Source organism: Lutra lutra, unplaced genomic scaffold, assembly GCF_902655055.1.
Source record: "Lutra lutra unplaced genomic scaffold, mLutLut1.2, whole genome shotgun sequence".
In the NCBI taxonomy this organism is placed as follows: Eukaryota; Metazoa; Chordata; class Mammalia; order Carnivora; family Mustelidae; genus Lutra; species Lutra lutra.
In genome coordinates, this window is record NW_025923839.1 from 21264 (window position 1) to 42635 (window position 21372).

At 46.5% G+C, this 21372-nt stretch overlaps 2 pseudogenes; both read right to left on the reverse strand.

Annotated features, from left to right (window-relative positions):
• Nucleotides 1–1351: 1351 nt before the first annotated feature.
• LOC125092671 (cytochrome c oxidase subunit 1-like) lies at nucleotides 1352–2080 on the reverse strand (annotated as a pseudogene).
• On the reverse strand, nucleotides 1352–20662 carry LOC125092670 (cytochrome b-like; annotated as a pseudogene).
• Between the last annotated feature and the right edge of the window lie 710 nt (nucleotides 20663–21372).

The following is a 21372-nucleotide window of genomic DNA, read 5'->3' on the forward strand; positions in this document are numbered from 1 at the left end:
TGCTCCATATCACTCGGCATCAGGGAAATACAAATCAAAACCACCATGAGATATCACCTCACACCAGTCAGAATGGCTAAAATGAACAAGTCAGGAAATGACAGATGCTGGCGAGGATGGGAGAAAGGGGAACCCTCCTACACTGTTGGTGGGAATGCAAGCTGCTGGAACCACTCTGGAAACAGCATGGAGGTTCCTCAAAATGTTGAAAATAGAACTACCCTATGACCCTGCAATTGCACTGCTGGGTATTTACCCTAAAGATACAAACGTAGTGATCCGAAGGGGCACGTGCACCCGAATGTTTATAGCAGCAATGTCTACAATAGCCAAACTATGGAAAGAACCTAGATGTCCATCTACAGATGAATGGATAAAGAAGATGAGGTATATACACAATGGAATACTATGCAGCCATCAAAAGAAATGAAATCTTGCCATTTGCGACGACGTGGATGGAACTAGAGGGTATCATGCTTAGCGAAATAAGTCAATCGGAGAAAGACAACTATCATATGAACTCCCTCATATCAGGGAGAGGAGATGCAACATGTGGGGTTGGGGGTAGGAGAAGAGTAAATGAAACAAGATGGGATTGGGAGGGAGACAAACCATAAGTGACTCTTAATCTCACAAAACAAACTGAGGGTTGATGGGGGGAGGGGGTTGGGAGAGGGGGGTGTGGTTATGGATATTGGGGAGGGTATGTGCTATGGTGAGTGCTGTGAAGTGTGTAAACCTGGCGATTCGCAGACCTGTACCCCTGGGGATAAAAATATATTTTTATAAAGCTGAAAAAAAAAAAAAGAAAAGAAAAGAAAAAAAAAGGATGAATACCCAACTTTTGTAGCAACATGGACGGGACTGGAAGAGATTATGCTGAGTGAAATAAGTCAAGCAGAGAGAGTCAATTATCATGGTTTCACTTATTTGTGGAGCATAACAAATAGCATGGAGGACAAGGGGAGATGGAGAGGAGAAGGGAGTTGAGGGAAATTGGAAGGGGAGGTGAACCCTGAGAGACTACAGACTCTGAAAAACGATCGGAGAATTTGGAGGGGGGGGGGGGTAGGAGGTTGGGGGCACCAGGTGGTGGGTATTGTAGAGGGCACGGATTGCATGGAGCACTGGGTGTGGTGCAAAAATAATGAATACTGTTATGCTGAAAATAAAAAAATTAAAAAAAAAGAATATGATTATTGATGTGTGATCATGGAAGTGTAGGAGTTCTTCTATAATGGGGGAAGTTGCGTCTTGGAGGCCTATTTGGAGAGGGTACGCCATGGAGATATAAAGGATTTTCACCTATAATTTGACTTTGACAAAGTCATGTAATTTTTACTAATACCTCTTTATCGAGAAAGACATAGTGGTTATGGCATTGGCTTGAAACCGATTTTAGGAGGTTCGATTCCTTCCTTTCTTATTTTGATAGCACATAGGTTGGTTCTTCGAAGGTGTGATATGGGGGAGGGCATCCATGTAGTCACTCAATGTTTGTTGAGGTGTGTTCTACCGTTAGTACTTCTCGTTTGGATGCGAAGGCTTCTCAGATTATGAAGATTATCAGTATTACTGCTGTTAGTGAAATGAATGAACCTATGGAGGATACTGTATTTCATGTAGTGTAGGCATCTGGGTAATCGGAATAGCGTCGAGGCATACCCGATAGGCCTAAGAAGTGTTGAGGGAAGAATGTCATGTTTACTCCGACGAATATAATTGTAAAGTGGATTTTTGCTCAGGTATCATTTAGTGTATAACCCGTGAATAGTGGAAATCAGTGGACAAATCCACCTATAATTGCAAATACTGCCCCTATTGAAAGAACGTAATGGAAATGTGCTACCACGTAGTACGTGTCGTGAAGGACAATGTCTAGTGACGAATTTGACAATACGATGCCCGTTAGACCGCCGACTGTAAATAGAAAAATGAACCCCAGGGCCCATAGCATAGCTGGCGATCATTTAATATTACCTCCGTGCAGAGTAGCCAGTCAACTAAACACTTTAACCCCCGTGGGAATAGCAATGATTATAGTGGCTGATGTAAAATATGCCCGAGTATCGACATCCATGCCTACAGTAAATATATGGTGGGCTCATACAATAAAGCCTAGGAAACCGATAGATATTATCGCCCACACTATTCCCATATAGCCAAATGGTTCTTTTTTTCCTGAATAGTACGTTACGACGTGTGAGATAATTCCGAACCCAGGTAAAATTAGGATATATACCTCTGGATGTCCGAAGAACCAGAATAGATGTTGGTATAGGACGGGGTCTCCTCCTCCGGCCGGGTCAAAGAAAGTGGTATTCAGGTTTCGGTCTGTGAGTAGCATGGTAATACCGGCTGCTAGGACTGGTAGAGATAGGAGCAGGAGTACGGCTGTAATTAGGACGGATCATACGAACAATGGGGTCTGGTATTGTGATATTGCGGGGGGTTTTATGTTGATAATGGTAGTAATAAAGTTAATGGCTCCCAGAATGGATGATACACCTGCTAAGTGCAGGGAAAAGATTGTCAGGTCTACTGATGCTCCTGCATGCGCTAGGTTACCTGCCAGAGGAGGATACACAGTTCATCCTGTCCCTGCACCCGCTTCTACCATAGATGAGGTCAGAAGGAGAAGGAAGGATGGAGGCAGGAGTCAAAAGCTCATATTATTTATTCGTGGGAATGCTATATCAGGCGCGCCAATTATTAAGGGCACCAGTCAGTTTCCAAACCCTCCGATTATAATTGGTATTACCATAAAGAAAATTATTACAAATGCATGGGCGGTGACAATAACATTGTAAATTTGGTCATCTCCTAGCAGGGCGCCGGGTTGGCCTAATTCTGCACGGATTAGTAGGCTGAGGGCGGTGCCTACCATTCCGGCTCATGCACCGAATAGAAGGTAAAGGGTGCCAATATCTTTATGGTTCGTGGAGAATAATCATCGGTCTATGAACATGGGTAAAATGGCTGACAAGAGCATTAGACTGTAAATCTAAGAATAGGGGTTTAAGCCCCCTTTTTGCCAAGCCCTGTGGTGAAATATCACATTGAATTGCAAATTCAAAGAAGCAGCTTCAACCCTGCCGGGGCTTCTCCCGCCTTTTTTTTCTTCGCGGCGGGAGAAGTAGATTGAAGCCAGTTGACTAGGGTATTTAGCTGTTAACTAAAATTTCGTGGGATGATAGCCCACCAATCTAGGAAGGGCTTAGCTTAATTAAAGTGATTGATTTGCGTTCAATAGATGTGAGGTATGTTCTTGCAGTCCTTAGAGTAGGGTCAGGAGTTAAGTGGGTAGCACTTACTTAGGGCTTTGAAGGCCCTCGGTCTATTTTAACCTAAACTTCTAGAATAGTGTTGTTATTATTGGGGTTAGTGGGAGTAGTATGGTTGAGGTTACAATTAGAGGGGATAGGAGGATGATATTTTTTGTGTTCTCGAACTGTCATTTTATTTTTATGGTGTTTGTTGAGGGGAATATGGTTAGTGCTGTTGCGTATGTTAGTCGTATGTAGAAGTATAGGTTTAGTAGGGCCGTTATTACTATGAATATTGCTGCGATGATTATATCGTTTTTTGTAAGTTCGTGGATGATTATTCATTTAGGGATAAATCCTGAGAGGGGAGGGAGGCCTCCCAGGGAGAGTATAATTATTAGGACTAAGGAGGTTGTTAATGGGAGTTTATTTCATATGTGGGATAATGATAGTGTAGTTGTGGATGAATTTAGGGTGAATAATATGAATGCTCCTAGTGTTATTATAGTATAAATTGTAAGGTTTAGTAATATAAGAGTGGGGTTGTATGTTGTTACAGCGATTATTCATCCTATGTGGGCAATTGATGAATAGGCTAAGATTTTTCGTAGTTGAGTTTGGTTGAGGCCTCCTCAGCCCCCGGCTAGGACGGATATGGCCGCTATAATTATTAGTAGGTTTGGGTTAATGGAGGGCGAGATTTGATATAGAATGGAGAGGGGGGCGATTTTTTGCCAGGTAAGTAAGATTATTCCTGAAGATAGTGGGATTCCTTGGGTCACTTCGGGTACTCAGAAGTGGAAAGGTGAGAGTCCCAGTTTCATTGCTAGGGCCATTGTTATTGTGTTCGACGTGATTGGGTTGGGGGTGTTCAGTACTGTTCATTGGCCTGTTAGCAGTAGGTTAATGATGATTCCTAATATGAGGAGCATGGATGCGGTGGCTTGGGTAAGGAAGTATTTTGTTGATGCTTCCATGGCTCGTGGGTTAAATTTTTTTATTAAAATGGGGATGATGGCCAGTATATTTATTTCAAATCCGATTCAGACTATCAGTCAGTGGGAGCTTATTAGTACTACGATAGTTCCTGAGATAATGGTGGTTATAATGGTGGTGAGGACGAGGGGTTTGATTAGTACGGGAAGGGGATAAACCAACATTTTCGGGGTATGGGCCCGATAGCTTATTTAGCTGACCTTACTGTAGAATTTGGTGTAGGTTTGGTAGCACGAAGATTTTTGAGTTCTTAAGGTTAGGTTCGATTCCTATAATTCTAGAAATAAGAGGGTTTAAACCTCTATAATTTACTCTATCAAAGTAACTCTTTTGTCAGACATATTTCTTATGTTTGCGGGGGAATGCTTGCTGTTATGATGGGCAAGGCTATGTGTCATATGCATAGTGCTAGTGTTAGAGGAAGAAAGTTTTTTCATAGTAAGTGCATAAGTTGGTCATAGCGGAATCGTGGGTATGATGCTCGGATTCATAGGAATAGGGCTGTTAGTAGAAGTGTTTTTATGGTGAAGTTGACTGTGTACAGTTCTGGTAGGTATGGAATGTGGAATGCGCCAAGAAATAGGATCGTTGTGAGGATGTTTATTATAATAATGTTGGCGTACTCGGCTAGGAAAAATAGGGCGAACGGTCCGGCTGCGTATTCGACGTTGAATCCTGAGACTAGTTCTGATTCTCCTTCTGTTAGATCAAATGGTGCGCGATTAGTTTCTGCCAGAGTTGAAATAAATCATATTATAGCCAGGGGTCATGTGGGTAGGATTAGTCATAGGTGCTCCTGTGTGGTGATTAATGTGGATAGGGTGAATGAGCCGTTTATTAGTAGTACTGAGAGGAGGATGATAGCTAATGTGACTTCATAGGAGATTGTTTGGGCTACGGCTCGTAGGGCCCCAATTAGGGCGTATTTTGAGTTTGAGGCTCATCCGGACCATAAGATGGAGTAGACGGCCAAGCTTGATATTGCTAGCATGAATAGGATTCCAAGGTTTATGTTAATGAGGGGGTAGGGCATGGGTAATGGAATTCATATGGTTAGAGCCAGTGTTAAGGCTAGAACTGGGGCTATTACGAATATAGTGATGGATGACGTTAGGGGTCGTAGAGGTTCTTTGGTGAATAGTTTTACGGCGTCTGCGATTGGTTGTAGGAGGCCGTAGGGCCCTACGATGTTTGGGCCCTTGCGGAGTTGCATGTATCCTAGGATTTTTCGTTCTACTAATGTCAGAAAAGCCACGGCGAGTAGGATTGGTACGATTAGTGAAATGATGTTGATTATGAACATGCTGTTAGGAAGAGGATTTGAACCTCTGAGGATAAAAGTTTAAGTTTTACGCAATTACTGGGCTCTGCCACCCTAACAAACCCTATTTCTAGGGTAGTTGAGTAGTGGATTGGCTAGATTAAGATTATATCATCTATTAATCCCAAGGCGTTCCAGTGGAATGGGCCTTACTTCTCTTGTCCTTTCGTACTGGGAGAGGTTGTTTTAATAGATAGAAACCGACCTGGATTACTCCGGTCTGAACTCAGATCACGTAGGACTTTAATCGTTGAACAAACGAACCCTTAATAGCTGCTGCACCATTAGGATGTCCTGATCCAACATCGAGGTCGTAAACCCTATTGTTGATATGGACTCTCAAATAGGATTGCGCTGTTATCCCTAGGGTAACTTGTTCCGTTGATCAAGTTATTGGATCAATGAATGATAGAATGCTTCGACTGGTTTGTCTGTGATTAAATCACTCGGAGGTTGTTTTGTTCTCCGAGGTCGCCCCAACCTAAATTGCTAACCCATTAATAGGATTGTGTTAGGCCTGATCGGTGGTTTAGTAAGTTATTATGGGTTAGTTAATTAAAGCTCCATAGGGTCTTCTCGTCTTATTGGTGTATTCCCGCCTCTTCACGGGAAGGTCAATTTCACTGATTGGAAGTAAGAGACAGTTAAACCCTCGTGTGGCCATTCATACAAGTCCCTATTTAGAGAACAAATGATTATGCTACCTTTGCACGGTCAGGATACCGCGGCCGTTGAACTAGCGTCACTGGGCAGGCAGTGCCTCCAATACTAGATATGCTGGAGGTGATGTTTTTGGTAAACAGGCGGGGTTTGTGTTTGCCGAGTTCCTTTTACTTCTTTTAATCTTTCCTTATTGCACGCCTGTGTTGGGTTAACAATTGGTTTGATATGCGTTTTATTAGTGGTCTATTTTTATCATGTTGTTAACTATCAGTGAGTATTCGTTGACTGTTATAAGCTTGTGCAAGGAGAAATATTTCTTGTTACTCATACTAGCATTATTGCTTCTATTGTTGAATAGATTAGCCCGGTAGTATATTAGGAGTTGTTTGTGGTTTTTGGGATTAAGTGGTTTGTATTGTTGAGCTTGAACGCTTTCTTAATTGGTGGCTGCTCTTAAGCCTACTATGGTTTTCGCTTAATTTTACTCTCTAAGTAAGGTTGTACCCTTGTTCTAAAAAGCTGTACCTTTTTAGACTATAATTTAAATTTACATTGCAATTTTAGGGTTATTAGGTAAATTTAAAGTTGAACTAAGATTCTGTCCCGGGCAACCAGCTATCACCAGACTCGTTAGGCTTTTCACCTCTACTTATAAATCTTCTCACTGTTTTGCGACACAGATGAGTTTACCCCTGTGGGTTGTTCATAAGTAGCTCGTCTGGTTTCGGGGGATTTAGCTTAAGGTCTCTTTGCTAAATTGTTCTAGCTAGCTCATTATGCAAAAGGTATAAGGGGTAATCTTTGCTGTTCATTACTTTAAATATTTCTTTCATCGTTCCCTTGCGGTACTTTCTCTATAGCTCCAAATAAGATTTCTATCTCCTATACTGTAATGGTGTGATTAAATGTTTTGATTGGTATTGTCGTGATAATTAAATTGGTAATTGGTTGGGCTAGGTTTGGTTCAAAGTGGTCATCAATGTGTGAAATCTCCTGGGTGTAAGCCAGGTGCTTTGGTTAAGCTACACTTTGATTTATCCAAGCACACTTTCCAGTATGCTTACCTTGTTACGACTTATCTCCTCTTGCTTTAGTTCGTCTAATAAATTATGTAGTGTTTAGGTATATTGCTTGAGGAGGGTGACGGGCGGTGTGTGCGTGCTTCATGGCCCCATTCAATTAAGCTCTCTATTCTTAATTTACTACTAAATCCACCTTTAGTTTTTAGTTTTCATAAAAACTTTCGTGAATATATTCTTGGTTAGAAAATGTAGCCCATTTCTTCCCACTTCATGGGTTACACCTTGACCTAACTTTTTTATGTATTATTATTGTGCTTACTTTTCTTCCTTTTTTGAGGGTTTGCTGAAGATGGCGGTATATAGACTGATTCAGCTAGAAGTGGTGAGGTATATCGGGGTTTATCGATTATAGAACAGGCTCCTCTAGAGGGATGTAAAGCACCGCCAAGTCCTTTGAGTTTTAAGCTGTTGCTAGTAGTTCTCTGGCAGATAGTTTTGTTATGTAAGCTATCTATGTTTAGGGCTGAGCATAGTGGGGTATCTAATCCCAGTTTGGGCCTCAGCTATCGTGTTGTCGGATATAGTAAAGTCACTTTCGTAGCATATTTTGTATTAACAGTAGCTTTTTACGGCCTTGTTAAATTTTAACTTTAGTATTGTTGTAGTTCTTAACACGTTTTACGCCGTGGGCCTATTAATTTGGGTTAATCGTATGACCGCGGTGGCTGGCACGAAATTTACCAACTCTTGGTGCTAACATGGCTTAGTCGAACTTTCGTTCATAGCTTAATTTTTATCACTGCTGTATCCCGTGGGGGTGTGGTTGAGCAAGGCGTTATGAGCCACTTATAAGTGTGCTTGATACCAGCTCCTTTTAATCACATGATGATTTAGAGGGCATTTTCACCGGGATGTGGAGACTTGCATGTGTAATCCTGTTAATAACTAATAGGAAGGCCGGGACCAAACCTTTGTGTTTATGGAGTCTTGTGACTCTTCTAGGCATTTTCAGTGCCTTGCTTTATTTAATAAGCTACATTAACAAGTGGTGGAGAGAGAAGCGTTTTTGACGGGGGTAGTAGGAGATATAAATAACATCTATAGATAGCTTCTTTTGGATAGGAATTTCTAATGAATTATTTTAATGAATCAGTGAATGAGATTAGCATGCGTGGCGCTAGTGTAAGTGACTTCTCATATACGTTGCATGTGCCTAGTTCTGTTTTTGGGGTTTGGCAGGACAATATAGGTATTTGTATACTTTTGAAGTTACGGGGGGTAAGGGGGGTTTGATTAAGCTAGTTTCATATCTGTTGAATACGTGCGTGTGCGTGTATGCGTACGTGCGTGTGCGTGTATGCGTACGTGCGTGTGCGTGTATGCGTACGTGGGTGTGCGTGTATACGTACGTGGGTGTGCGTGTATACGTACGTGGGTGTGCGTGTATACGTACGTGGGTGTGCGTGTATACGTACGTGGGTGTGCGTGTATACGTACGTGGGTGTGCGTGTATACGTACGTGAGTGTGCGTGTATACGTACGTGCACGGGGGTGGATCTATGTGTGTATGTCCTGTGACCATTGACTGAATAGCACCTTAGAGTCTACGCGGCGGGGATAAATGATGAAGGATAAGTCCAGCTACAAGTTATTTGACTGCTACGAGGCCACACCTGGCCATAGTTGAGTGATACCAATTTCTCCCCCCCCAAAAATTAAAGATACCAAATGCATGACACCACAGTTATGTGTGATCATGGGCTGATTAGTCACTAGTCCATCGAGATGTCCCATTTGAGAGGTTAGTAGGATTGGATTGAGGATTGTTATGGCCCTGAGGTAAGAACCAGATGCCAGGTATAGTTTCACGGTAGAAACCCCCACATGTGATGGGCCCGGAGCGAGAAGAGGTACACGTCGCGCAAGGATTGATGGTTTCTCGAGGCATGGTGATCAAGCTCGTGATCTAGGTGAGGTGGATACATGTAAAATCAACCATAGTATGTACATGCTTATATGCATGGGGCAAACCATTAATGCACGATATACATAGGGGGCGGTGCGCGGAATACATACTGGGCAGGCACAGTAAATGTTGTTGAATATATGAATTGAAATGTGGGGTGAGAGAATCAGGGAATAGTTTAGTTAGAATGTCAGCTTTGGGTGCTGATGGTGGGGCTTTTTGCCTCTTCCTTGAGTCTTGGGGAGATGGGATTCTCCATTTTTGGTTTACAAGACCAAGGTAATTAATATACTACAAAGACTCTTCATTTTAATAGGTTGTTCTCGATAATGCTCGCGATTGGTATGAGAATTAAGAGGAGTGTGAAGTAAAGGATTGAGGCTAGTTGGCCAATGGTGATGAATGGATGTTCTACTGGTTGACCGCCGATTCAGGTTAGGGTAAGAAGGTCAGCTACTAATAGTCAGAATAGGCATTGGCTTAGTGGTCGGAATATTATGCTCCGTTGTTTTGAGGTGTGTAATAGTGGGACGATAGCTAGGATTAGGAGGGATAGGACTAGGGCCAATACTCCTCCAAGTTTGTTAGGGATGGATCGTAGGATTGCGTACGCGAATAGAAAGTATCATTCAGGTTTGATATGGGGTGGTGTATTGAGCGGGTTGGCAGGAGTGTAGTTGTCTGGGTCTCCTAACAGGTCTGGGGAGAATAGTACTAGTATTATAAGTATTAGGGCTAGGAGTAGGGCTCCTAGGATGTCTTTGATGGTGTAGTAGGGGTGAAATGGGATTTTGTCAGAGTTGGATGGAATTCCGGAGGGGTTGTTGGATCCTGTTTCGTGGAGAAACAGCAGGTGGATTGTTGCTAGTGCTAAGATGATGAATGGCAGGATAAAGTGGAAAGCGAAGAATCGTGTCAGGGTGGCTTTGTCTACTGAGAATCCTCCTCAGATTCATTCTACAAGACTAGTTCCGATGTATGGGATGGCTGATAGTAAGTTGGTGATTACGGTTGCGCCTCAAAAGGATATTTGTCCTCATGGTAATACGTAACCTATGAATGCTGTTGCTATGGTTGCGAATAGTAGAATAATACCAGTGTTTCATGTTTCAGGGAATATATAAGATCCGTAGTATAGGCCGCGTCCTACATGTAGGAACAGGCAGATGAAGAATATGGAGGCTCCGTTTGCGTGTATGTATCGGATAATCCAGCCGTAGTTGACGTCTCGGCAAATGTGTGCGACTGATGAGAAGGCTGTGGTTGTGTCTGATGTGTAGTGTATGGCTAAAAATAAACCTGTAAGAATCTGAAGGATTAAGCAGGTTCCTAGCAGGGATCCAAAATTTCATCATGCTGAAATATTCGATGGCGCGGGCAGATCGATGAGCGAGTTGTTGATGATTTTGGCTAATGGGTGAGTTTTGCGAATGTTGGTCATTAATGTTCTTGTAGTTGAAATACAACGGTGATTTTTCATGTCACTAGTCATGGTTAGATTCCATGTAGGAATAATGATGACATACATTGTATTCATTCTAAGTGTTATTTTTGTAGTTAGTGGGAGGACAGAAGTCTGAAAACAAAAGCTCGTGTACTTTTTAGGGCCTAGGGCACAGCAGGCCCAAAATGCAGAGGCTGAGGTGAGAATCCGTCATCTGAAGTAAGGGCAAGGGTAAGACGTTCTCTCAGGCTCAAGTGTGTGTCTTTTATGGCTGCCTAATGCAGCGGTGGTGTCATGATGCCATGGAGGTTTTCCCAATCTAGGGGTTGTGCGCAGCTCCAAACATCAAGGTTTCCTTCTGCAGGACAAGAGGCATCTGCTTGATAGCTCATAGGTCCCCAATATAGAAGATTCAAGAGCAGGGCTCTATGTATGGATGCCTGGGAACCCCACCTAGAGTTACCTTTGGATCCTATGGACATGGGAGGTTCAATCTGCTGGCTCTGTCATGAGCTACAGAGGGGGCTGAGTGGAAATGGAGTCTCATACTGATGTGTCACCATCTGGTTTTGTGTCTGGGGAGACCTTGGAATGTGGCAGCGGTTCAGGGGCCATGCAGGATTCTATTGCCTTGTGGCTTAGACACAGCTCCAAATAGCAAGGTTTCCTTCTGGGACTGGAGGTTTTCTGTTTTGGACCTCATGGACCCCCCATATGTTGGTATTTGATAACAGGGCTTTGGGGACAGATGCCTGAAAACCGCAGCTAGTGTTCAGATTAGGGCATTGGGGCATGTCAGGTTCAATCTTCTGTCTATGGGGCCATCTACCTGGGTGTCTGACTGCAGGTCCATGCACAGGGTGTGTCAGACTGCTCATTTTTATCCAGGGCGGTCTATGAAACTGGGTGGCTTGGGGGCCTTGCAGGATTCTCTTAATCTGGAGGGTTTTGGCAACTTTAAAGGACACAGTTTCCTGAGGGAGTGCAGGCACAGTCGTATGGTGTGGATCCAGATGCTCCAGCCTATAGGGTGTGTGGGTCAGAGCTCTGGGGACAGAAGTCTGAAAAGACAAAATGGGTTACTGTTAGGGCTGAGGGTATGGCATTCCTGATATGCAGACCCCAAAGGAGCTCCTCGGGATCTGAAATTAGGGCATTTGGGAGGCGGTAGCTCAGGCTTTTGCCTCTGGATTTTGTGTCTAGGATGGCCATGGAATGTAGGAGTGGCTTCATCGGGCATGGCTGCCAATAGTTTGGTGTCATTGTGGGGGAAGGGAATCCTGTTTCTGTCCCTGGGGCCCCAAAAAAGAGGGATTCTAGATCAGCTCTTTGTGAGCAGGTGCCTGTAAATCCCTTCCTTGGGTTCATATTTGGGCCTATGGGCATGGCAAGCCCAATTCGAGGGCTCATGGTCCAGGAACCGAGGGGCCTTATTTGAAAAGGCGGATCAGGTTGAGGGTCACAATGCGTGTTTGTGACCAAAGCGACCCTCAATTGTGGATGTGGCCTCATGCACCCTGTAGGTTTCACCAATTCGGAGGGTTTGACACCCATCTCAACAGTAAGGTTTCCAGCCATTGGGAAGGAGGAGTTCTGTTTTGTGCATCAGTTTCCCCCATATGCAGGGATTTCATATCACGTCTGGGGATAGATGCCTGTAAACATCAGCTAGAGTTCAGATTATGGCATAGGGGTATGTCAGATTCAATCTTCTGTCTCTGGGGCCATCTACGTGCATGTCTGAATGGAGGTCATTGCTCAGGGTGTGTCAGACTGCACATTTTTGTCCACAGTGGCCTCTTAAATTGGGGTGGCCTCGCGGGCTTTGCAGGTTTCTCCTAATCTGGAGTGTTTTGGCAATTTTAAAGGGCACAGTTTCCATCAGGAGGGCAGGCACAGTCTTGTGGTGTGACTCTGGAGGCTAGAGCCTGGAGGATGTGTGAGACAGGGCTCTGGGGACAGAAATTTAAAAATACAAACTCAGGTTAGATTTAGGGCCAAGGGTTTGGCATGCCTGATCTACAGACCCTGAGAGGAGCTCCTCCGGATCTGAAATTAGGGTGGCTGTGAGGCAGTAGCTCAGGCTTTTGTCTATGGATTGTGAGTTTAAGTTGGCCCCAGAATGCATGGGGGCCTCATGGGGCCATGGAAGATTTTCCCTCTCTGGGGATTTTGCCCAGGTCCCAGTAGTTTGGTGTTATACTGGGGGAAGGGAGGAGTCATGGTTTCTGTCCCAGGGGTCCCCCAAAAAAAGGAATTCCAGAGCAGGGCTCCGGGTACGGGCACCTGCAAAACCCCACCTTGGGTTTGGATTTGTGCCTAGGGGCATGGCAAGCCTGATATGCGTGCTCCTGGTCCAGCTACCAAGGACTGAAAAGGGCTAAGGCTGAGGGTCAAAATGCGTGTTTGTGCCCAGGGCAGCCCTCAAGAGTGGGCGTGGCCTCATAAGCCCTGCAGGTTTCTCCAACTCTGAGGTTTTGACACCCTTCCAAACAACAAATTTTCCTGCCATGCAGAAGGAAGAGTTCTGTTTTGTGCATCAGGTTCCCGCATATGCTGGAATTTGAGATAAGGTCTGGGGACAAATGCCAGAAAACCAAGGTTGGGTAGAAATGTGGGCCCAGGGCCATGGCTGGATATGCAGCTAGCTCCCTGTGTGGCTGACAGGAGGTCTAGTCTCAGGCTGTGTCAGACAGCATTAGTGCACAAGATGGCCTATGAAATTGGGGTGCTGTCAAGGGCTGTGCAGGTTTATCCTCATTTGGTGCTTTTGGGAAGCCACGTAGGACAGTTTGTTTTTCTGGTGGGCAGGCAAAGTGCTGCGTGGTGGCTCCAGAATTCCAAATCTGGAGGGCTTGTGTGCCAGGAGTGTAAGGAAGTCTGAAAACACAAGCTCAGTTTAGGTTTAGGCCCTGGGGCAAGACAAGCCAAATCTGCAGAGGCTAAATTGAGATCTTCAGCATCTGAAGTAAGGGCAAGTGTCAGAAGTTCACTCAGGCTGTACTTTGTGTCCATGATGGCCGCCTAATAGAGGTGGGGCCTCATGAGGTCATGGAGGTTTTCCCACTCTAGGGGTTGTGAGCTGCTGGAAACAGCAGGGTTTCCTTCTGTGGGACATAGAGAGTCCTGTTTAATGGCTTGAGGGACCCCATACAGAAACATTCGAGAGCAGGGCTGTACATATGGATGCCTAGAAAAACGACCTGGCATTCCCATCATCACCTAGAAACATGGCAGGTTCGATCTGCTGACCCTGTGGAGTCCTACTCAGTGTGCTGAGTTGAAATGGAGTCTCATGCTGATGGGTCACAATGCGGGTTTGTGTCCAGGGAGACCTTGGAATTTTGTGGTGGCTTAAGGGCTATGCAGGATTCCCCTACCCTGAGGGCTTACACAGCTCCAAATAGCAAGGTTCCCTTTTGGGGACAGAAGGTGTTCTGTTGTGTCCCTCAGGGACCCTTGTATGTTGGATTCAAGACCAGACCTCTGGGGACAGATGCCTGAAAACCTATGATCAGGTTCAGATTAGGACCTAAGGGCATGTCAGATTATGTCATCTGTCTCTGGGGCCATCTACCTGGGTGTCTGAGTTGAGGTAGATGCACAGGGTGTGTCAGACTGCATTTTTGCCCAGAGCAGCCTACGAAATCTGGGTGGCCTCAGGGGCCTTGCAGTTTTCTCCCAATTTGAAGGGTTTGGCAACTGTAAAGGACAGAGTTTCATATTGGAGGAATGGACAGTCCTGCAGTTTAGCTCCAGAAGACCCAGCCTTTGAGGGTGTGTGATCCAGGGCTCTGGGAACAGAAGTCTGAAAGCACAAACGGGTTGGGATTAGGGTTGAGAGCATGGCAAGCCCAACGTTAAGCCCCTGAGGGGAGCTCCTCATTAAATCAGGGTGATTGTGAGGTGGTACCGCTGGCTTTTTTTCTCTGTCTTTTCTGTCTAGAATGCCCGTGGAATGTAGGTTTGGCCTCATGAGCCATAGAAGATGCTCCCTTTCTTGGATTTTGCCCAGCTCCCAATAGTTTGGTGTCATTCTGGGGGAAGGGAGGAGTCATGTTTCTGGCTCAGGGATCCCCCAAAAAGAGGAATTCCAGAGCAGGGCTCTGGGTACAGGCCCCTGCAAAACCCCACCTTGGGTTAGGATTAGGGCCTCGGGGCATGCCTAGTCTGATATTTGGGCTCTTGGTGCAGCTACTGAGGGGCGTTATTTGAAAATGGGGCTCAGGCTGAAGGGCACAATGCATGTTTGTGTCCAAGGCGGCCCTCAAGAGTGGGCGTGACTTCATGGGTAATGCAAGTTTCTACTACACTGAGTGTTTGACACCCAATCCAACAGCAAGGTTTCCTGCAACAGGGAAGGAGTTCTGTTTTGTGCATCCTCATGTACAGGGATTTCAAATAATTTCTGGGGACAGATGCCTGAGAACCAGGTTGGGTAGAGATGATGGCCTATATCCATGGCACATCTGGTCGCTGTATTAGCAGCCAGCTGTCTGGGTGTCTGGATGTCTGACGGGAGGTCTGGGCTCAGGCTGTGTCAGACAGAGCCTTAGAGCACAGGACAGCCTATGAAATTGGGTAGCCGTCAAGGGCCGTGCAGGTTGACCTTAATTTGCGTTTTTTTGGGCAGCCCCGTAGAGCATGTTTCCTTCTGGTGGAGAGGCAAAGTTCTGGATTGTGTCTCCAGAATTCCCAATCCGGAGGGCTTTTGGGCCAGAAGCGTGAGGACGGAAGTCTGAAAACACAAGCTAGGGTTAGGTTTAGGTCCTAGGTCACGTGAGGCCAATATTCCAAGGCTGAATCGAGATCTTGAGTATGGGCAAGTGTCAGATATTCTCCCAGGCTGGAGTTTGTTTCCATGTTGCCTGCCAAACTGAAGTATGGCCTCATGAGGCCATGGAGGTTTTCCCACTCTGGTGTTGTGAGCTGCTCAAAATAGCAATGTTTCCATCTTTGGGACAGGGCTAGGCTTGTTCAATGGCTCAAGACTGCCCCATAGGGAAAGATTCAAGAGGAGAGTGCTACATATGGATGCTTGGAAACCCTACCTGTTGTTCCCTTTGGCCCCTAGGAACAAGGCAGGTTTGATTTACAGGCTCTGGAGCAATCTACCCAAGGGAACGTGTTGAAATGGAGTCTCATGCTGATGCATCACAATGCCAGTTTGCATCCAAGGAGACCATTGAATTTGGTGGTGGCTCAGGAGCCATGAAGGATTCTACTCCCCTGAGGGTTTTACATAGCTACAAATAGCAAAGTTCCCTTCTGGGGATAGTGGGTGTTCTGTTGTGTGCCTCACAGATGCAACATATGCTGGTATTGGAAATCAGGCCTCTGGGGAATGATGTCTGTAAACCTAAGCTAGGGTTCAGATTACAGCCTAGAGGTATGTCAACTTCAATCTTCTCTCTCTGTCACCATGTACTTCTGTGTCTGGTTGGAGCATCTGAGACCTGTGGTATCCCTAGGCCAAAATCCTAACCCAAGGTTGGGTTTCCAGGTCTTAATACTCAGAGCACTGCTCTTGAAGCCCTCCTTATGGGGACCTCTGAATCAGAAAACAGGATTCCTGCTTTCCCCCACAATGACATCATGCTATTTGGAACTGTGCAAAACCCCCCAAGAAAGAGAATCTTCACTTGCCCCATGAAGACACCCCTCATTCTGCGTACATCCAAGAGACAAAAACCAGAGGCAAAAGGCCGAGGCTCACCCCAAACTCACGCTGTTTTCAGATCCAAGGAGCTTGCCTAAGGTCTGCAGATCAGACCTGCCATACCCTTGGCCTTAATTCTAACCCTAGTTGGTGATTTCAGAATTCTGTCCCCAGAGTTCTGCCAGAGACACCCTCTAGCATGGGTATTCCTTACCCACACCACAGGACTGTGCCTGCCCTCCAGAAGGAAACTTGGCTCTTTAGAGCTTTCCAGAAACCTCAAGAATAGGAAAACTGCAAGCCCCCTGGGCCACCCCAAATTGATAGAACGACCAGCAATGCACATTCTGACACACCCTGAGCAACTACCTCATAACAGACATGCAGGTAGATAAACCCAGAGAGAGATCATTGAACCTGAAATGCCCCTAGGCTCTAATCTGTACCATAGCTTGGGTTCCCAGGCATCAGGGCCCAGAGGCTTGGTCTCAAATACCAATATTTGGGGGATCTCTGAGCCACAGAACACATCACATCCTGTCCCAAGAAGGAAAAGTTGCTATTTGGGGCTATGACAAAACCCTCAAGGTAGGAGAATGAGCCACTGCCACATTCCAAGATCTCTCAGGACACAAATCTGCATTGTGACCCATCAGCCTGAGACACCAATTCAAATCGACCCCCTGGATATTTGGCCCCAGAGCCAGGAGATCACAACTGCCACGCTCCAAGGCTGCAATGGTAAGGTGAGGTGAGATTTCCAGGCATCCATACATAGAGCCCTGCTCTCGAATCTCTCCATATGGGGGAACCCTGCTTCATAAAACAACACAGCACCAGGGCTCATGATGCCAACCACGTGTATATGCCTCCCTGTATACTAATGGACAGTCTGACAGATCTGAGTCACTTCCCCCAAGCAACCACTGAGACAGTTGGCTTCAGAGCCAGGAGATTTGTCCTGCCATGCTCCTAGGCCCTTATGCTAAACCTAGGTTGGGTTTCCATACCCAGAGCCCTTCTCTCCAATCCCTCCACATGGAGGACCCCACAGCCACAAAACAGAACTCCTCCTGCCCCCTAGAAGGAAACCTTGTTTTTTGGAGCTATGTAAAAGACTCAGAGATGGCAGAAGCCTGTGTTGCCTCCAAGGCCACACCCACTTTTGCAGGTCACCCTGGACACAAACACCCATTGTGACCCTTAGCCTGAGCTGCATTTTCAACAAACCCACATGGGTAGCTTCACCAGATCCAGGATCTAAGCCCTGCCATGCTACTAGAACCAAATGCAAAATCTAGGCTGGGTTTTCAGGCATCCATTCCCGGAACACTGCTCTCGAATCCCTCCATATGGGGGAACCCAGATTCATAAACCAACACAGCTCCTAACCCCAGAATAGAACAAGCTATTTGGATGTGCACAAAAACCCCTGATCCGGACAAATCTCCTTGCCACCATAAAGCTAAACCTATATTTGGCACATCTCATCTACACAAATTCCAGACTGAGTGACATCCTGACCCTTGCCTTAACTTCAGAATCCCTGGAGTTTGGCTCAGTGTACATATGCAGGGCCTTCGATGCCCTATGCCCTAACCTAGCCCTAGCATGGTTCTCAGGCCCCCATTTAGAGAGTCCTGGTCCACGAAACCTCTAGATAGGGTACACCTGGGAAACAGCACAGTACTCTTCCTGCCCTCCAGAAGGAAAATGTGCCCTATAGAGCTGCACGCAACCCACTGATTCAGAGAAAGCTGCACGAACCCACAAAGCCACCCTCATTTACAGAATCTGGCCCTGGACACTAAAACATATTCTGTCCCTCGCCTGAACCCCGACTTCCAGTCAGCCACCCACATAGCTGGCGCCAGAGTCAGAACACCAGAGTGGCCATTCCCCTAGGCACGAATTATAACAAAAGGTGGGTTTTCAGACATCGATCCCCAGTCCCCTTCTCTCAAATACCCCACATGGGGGAACCCTGAGTCACAAAACAGAGCTCCTCTTGTCCCCCAGAAGCTTTGTGGAGATATTTATATCCCCAGAGTTGGGCGAAATCTGCATTGTCCTTGACACACCCATTAACGCTGGCCTCCCAGGACACAAACATCCACTTGACCCCTAGCCTGAGCCCCGTTTTCAATACATCCCCATGGGTAGCTCGGCCCAGAGCCAGAACCTAAGGCCTACAATGCCGCTAGGACCTAATCCTAAATCTAGTTTGGGTTTTCAGGCATCCATACCTGGAGCCCTACTCTCGAATCTCTTCATATGAGGTACACCTGAGCCAAAAAGCAGGACAGTACCTATTCCCCAGAATAGATCAAGCTATTTTTTAACTATGCAAAATTCCCAGAGCGGGAGAAAACTCCATGTCCCCATGATGCCTCTCCCAGATTCGACAGATCTCATGGACACAAACTCCAACCTGAGCGACCTCTTGATGCTTGCCTTAACCTCAGATCCCAGGGAGCTTGCTCAGCGGCTGCAGATTCACCCTGTCATGCCCTAGGCCCTAACCATACCCCTAGATTGGCTTTTAAGACTTCCATCCTCACAGTCCTGTTCTACAATCCCTCCAGCTATGGAACCCAGAGCCACACCACAAGACTCTGCCTGCCCTCCAGATGGAAAACGTGTCCTATGGAGCTGCACGCCAACCCCAGATTAGGAGAAAGCTGCACAATACCCCTAAGCCACCCACAGTTGAAGAAGACCCTCGACAATAGTACATGTTCAGTTCCTCAAGCTGAGCACTGACCTCCAGTCAGCCACCCAAGTAGCTGGCCCCAGAGTCAGCAGATCTGACTTCCCATTCCCCATGCCCTAAGCCAAACCCTATGTTCAGTTTTCAGGCATCCATAACCAGAGCACTGTTCTGAAATCCCTCCATGTGGATGACCCTAGAGCCATAAAACAGGACTCCATCTGTCTGCAAGATTGAAACCATAGTGTTTGGAACTGTGCAAAGCCACCCGAGCAGGAGAAACCTCCATGCCCCAGCAGGACACCCACACATTCTGTGCCCTAGGACACCAATTCAAGTGTGAGCGAATGCCTGGCACTCTCCTTCAATTCAGAATCTGGTGACCTTGCCTCAGCATCTGCAGATAAGAGATCCATAGCCTAGACCATGCACATAAACCTAGCTTGGGTTTTCAGATATTGGTTCCCAGATTCCTAGAACACAAGTCCTCCAGATTGGGGACTCAGGAGTCACACCACTGGGTGATCCCTGCACTCCAGATTGAAACCGTGCCCTATGGAGCTGCACAAAACCCCTAGATTAGGGCAAACATGCAGGGCCCCCGATACCACCGCTTTTTTGAAAACCACCCTGGATCCTAATGCACAGGCGGGCACAACCTGAGTCCCGACCACCGATCAGCCATCAAGGCAGCTCGACCCAGAGGCAGCTGATTGGAACTTCCATGCCCCTAGGCTGAAATCCTAACCCTAGTTTGGGTTTTCAGGCATCCATACACAGAGCACTTCTCTGGAATCCGTCCACATGGGGGCCCCTGATCCATAAAAGAAATCTCCTCCTGAACCCCAGAGGGAAACCTTGCTTTTTGGAGCTATGCAAAATCCTCGGATGGAAGAAATGTGCTTTGTCCCTGAGACCCGGTCAACATTTACACGCCGCCATGGACACAATCACCAATTGTGCCTCTTATCCTGAGCCCCATTTTGAACATAGCCCCAAGGTTACCACGGCCCAAAGCCAGGGTATAAAGCCTGCGGTGACACTAAGACCTAATCGTAACTCTCAGTTGGGTTTTCAGGCATCAATACCCGGATTGCTGCTCTTGAATCCCTCGATATAGGGGACCCCTGAGCCATAAAGGTCCGTAATTAAAGGAGTGAGACTGTTACAAAGCGAAAGTCAAGCAAAGCTTTATTTCGTGCCAAGCATCAAGAATCAAAATGACCAGTCAAGGCTGTCTCTTGCAAAAAGGCGACCCCTCCCAGCCTCACAGACTTACTTTTATAGAGGTTGTATTGCCAGTCTGGACACAGGCAGCCAATAAGATTGCAATACACAGAGAAAGCTGCACAGTCATGCTAGGGCTGCCACACACTAAAAGAACTGCTAGGTTACACATGGGCCACCAATTGAATTTCAATTTATCCTAGTACATATATGCGGACACCACTGATTGTACGTCTTCACCTGGCCTGACCCACCCTTGTATCTAGACTTCACAAGTAAGTTCCCCTGGGAGGGGCAGGGTCAATCTAAGTTTACTGCATAGGGTCAATCTAAGTTTACTGCATAAACAACAAAATGGCTCCCTCTGATTTAGTAGGGTCTTACAAACGCAGCCTTCTCCTGCCCACCAGAAAGTAGAAGTGCCACATGGGTGTGCCTAGACGCCCCACATGAAGATCAACCTGCCTGGCCCTCGAAGGCACCCCAATATCTTAGGCCGCCCTGTGCATTAATGCTCTGTCTGACACAGCCTGAGTCCTGACCTCCTGTCAACCACCCAGGTAGAGGGCCCCATATCATGCCTGTGGGACCTGCCATGGCCAGAGTCCAGCATCTGAAACGAACCTGGGTATTCGGGCATCTGTCCCCAGACCTTAGCTCAAACCCCTGCCTTGGGGGAACCTGAAGCACAAAAGGGTACCTCTCCTTCCTCATGGAAGGAATCTTGGCTGGAAGGATGGCTGTCCAACCCTCGGAGTGGGAGCCAGCTGCATGGCCCATGAGACCACACCCACTCATGAGGGCCGCCCTGGGCACAAACAGGCATTGTGACCCTCACTCAGTCTGAGCCAACATTGAAAGAAGGCCCCTCGGTAGCTGGACCAGGAGCCCTCATATCGGGCCTGCCATGCCCCTAGGCCCATATCCTAACCCTCTATGGGATTCTCCAGGCACCCAGACCCAGAACCCATCTCTGCAATCCCTGTTTTGGTGGGATCCCTGAGATAGAAAACATCACTCTTCCCTTCCCCCTGAAAGACACCAAACTCTTGGGAGCTGGGCAGAATCTCTAGAGAGGAAGAAACGCCCACGACCCCA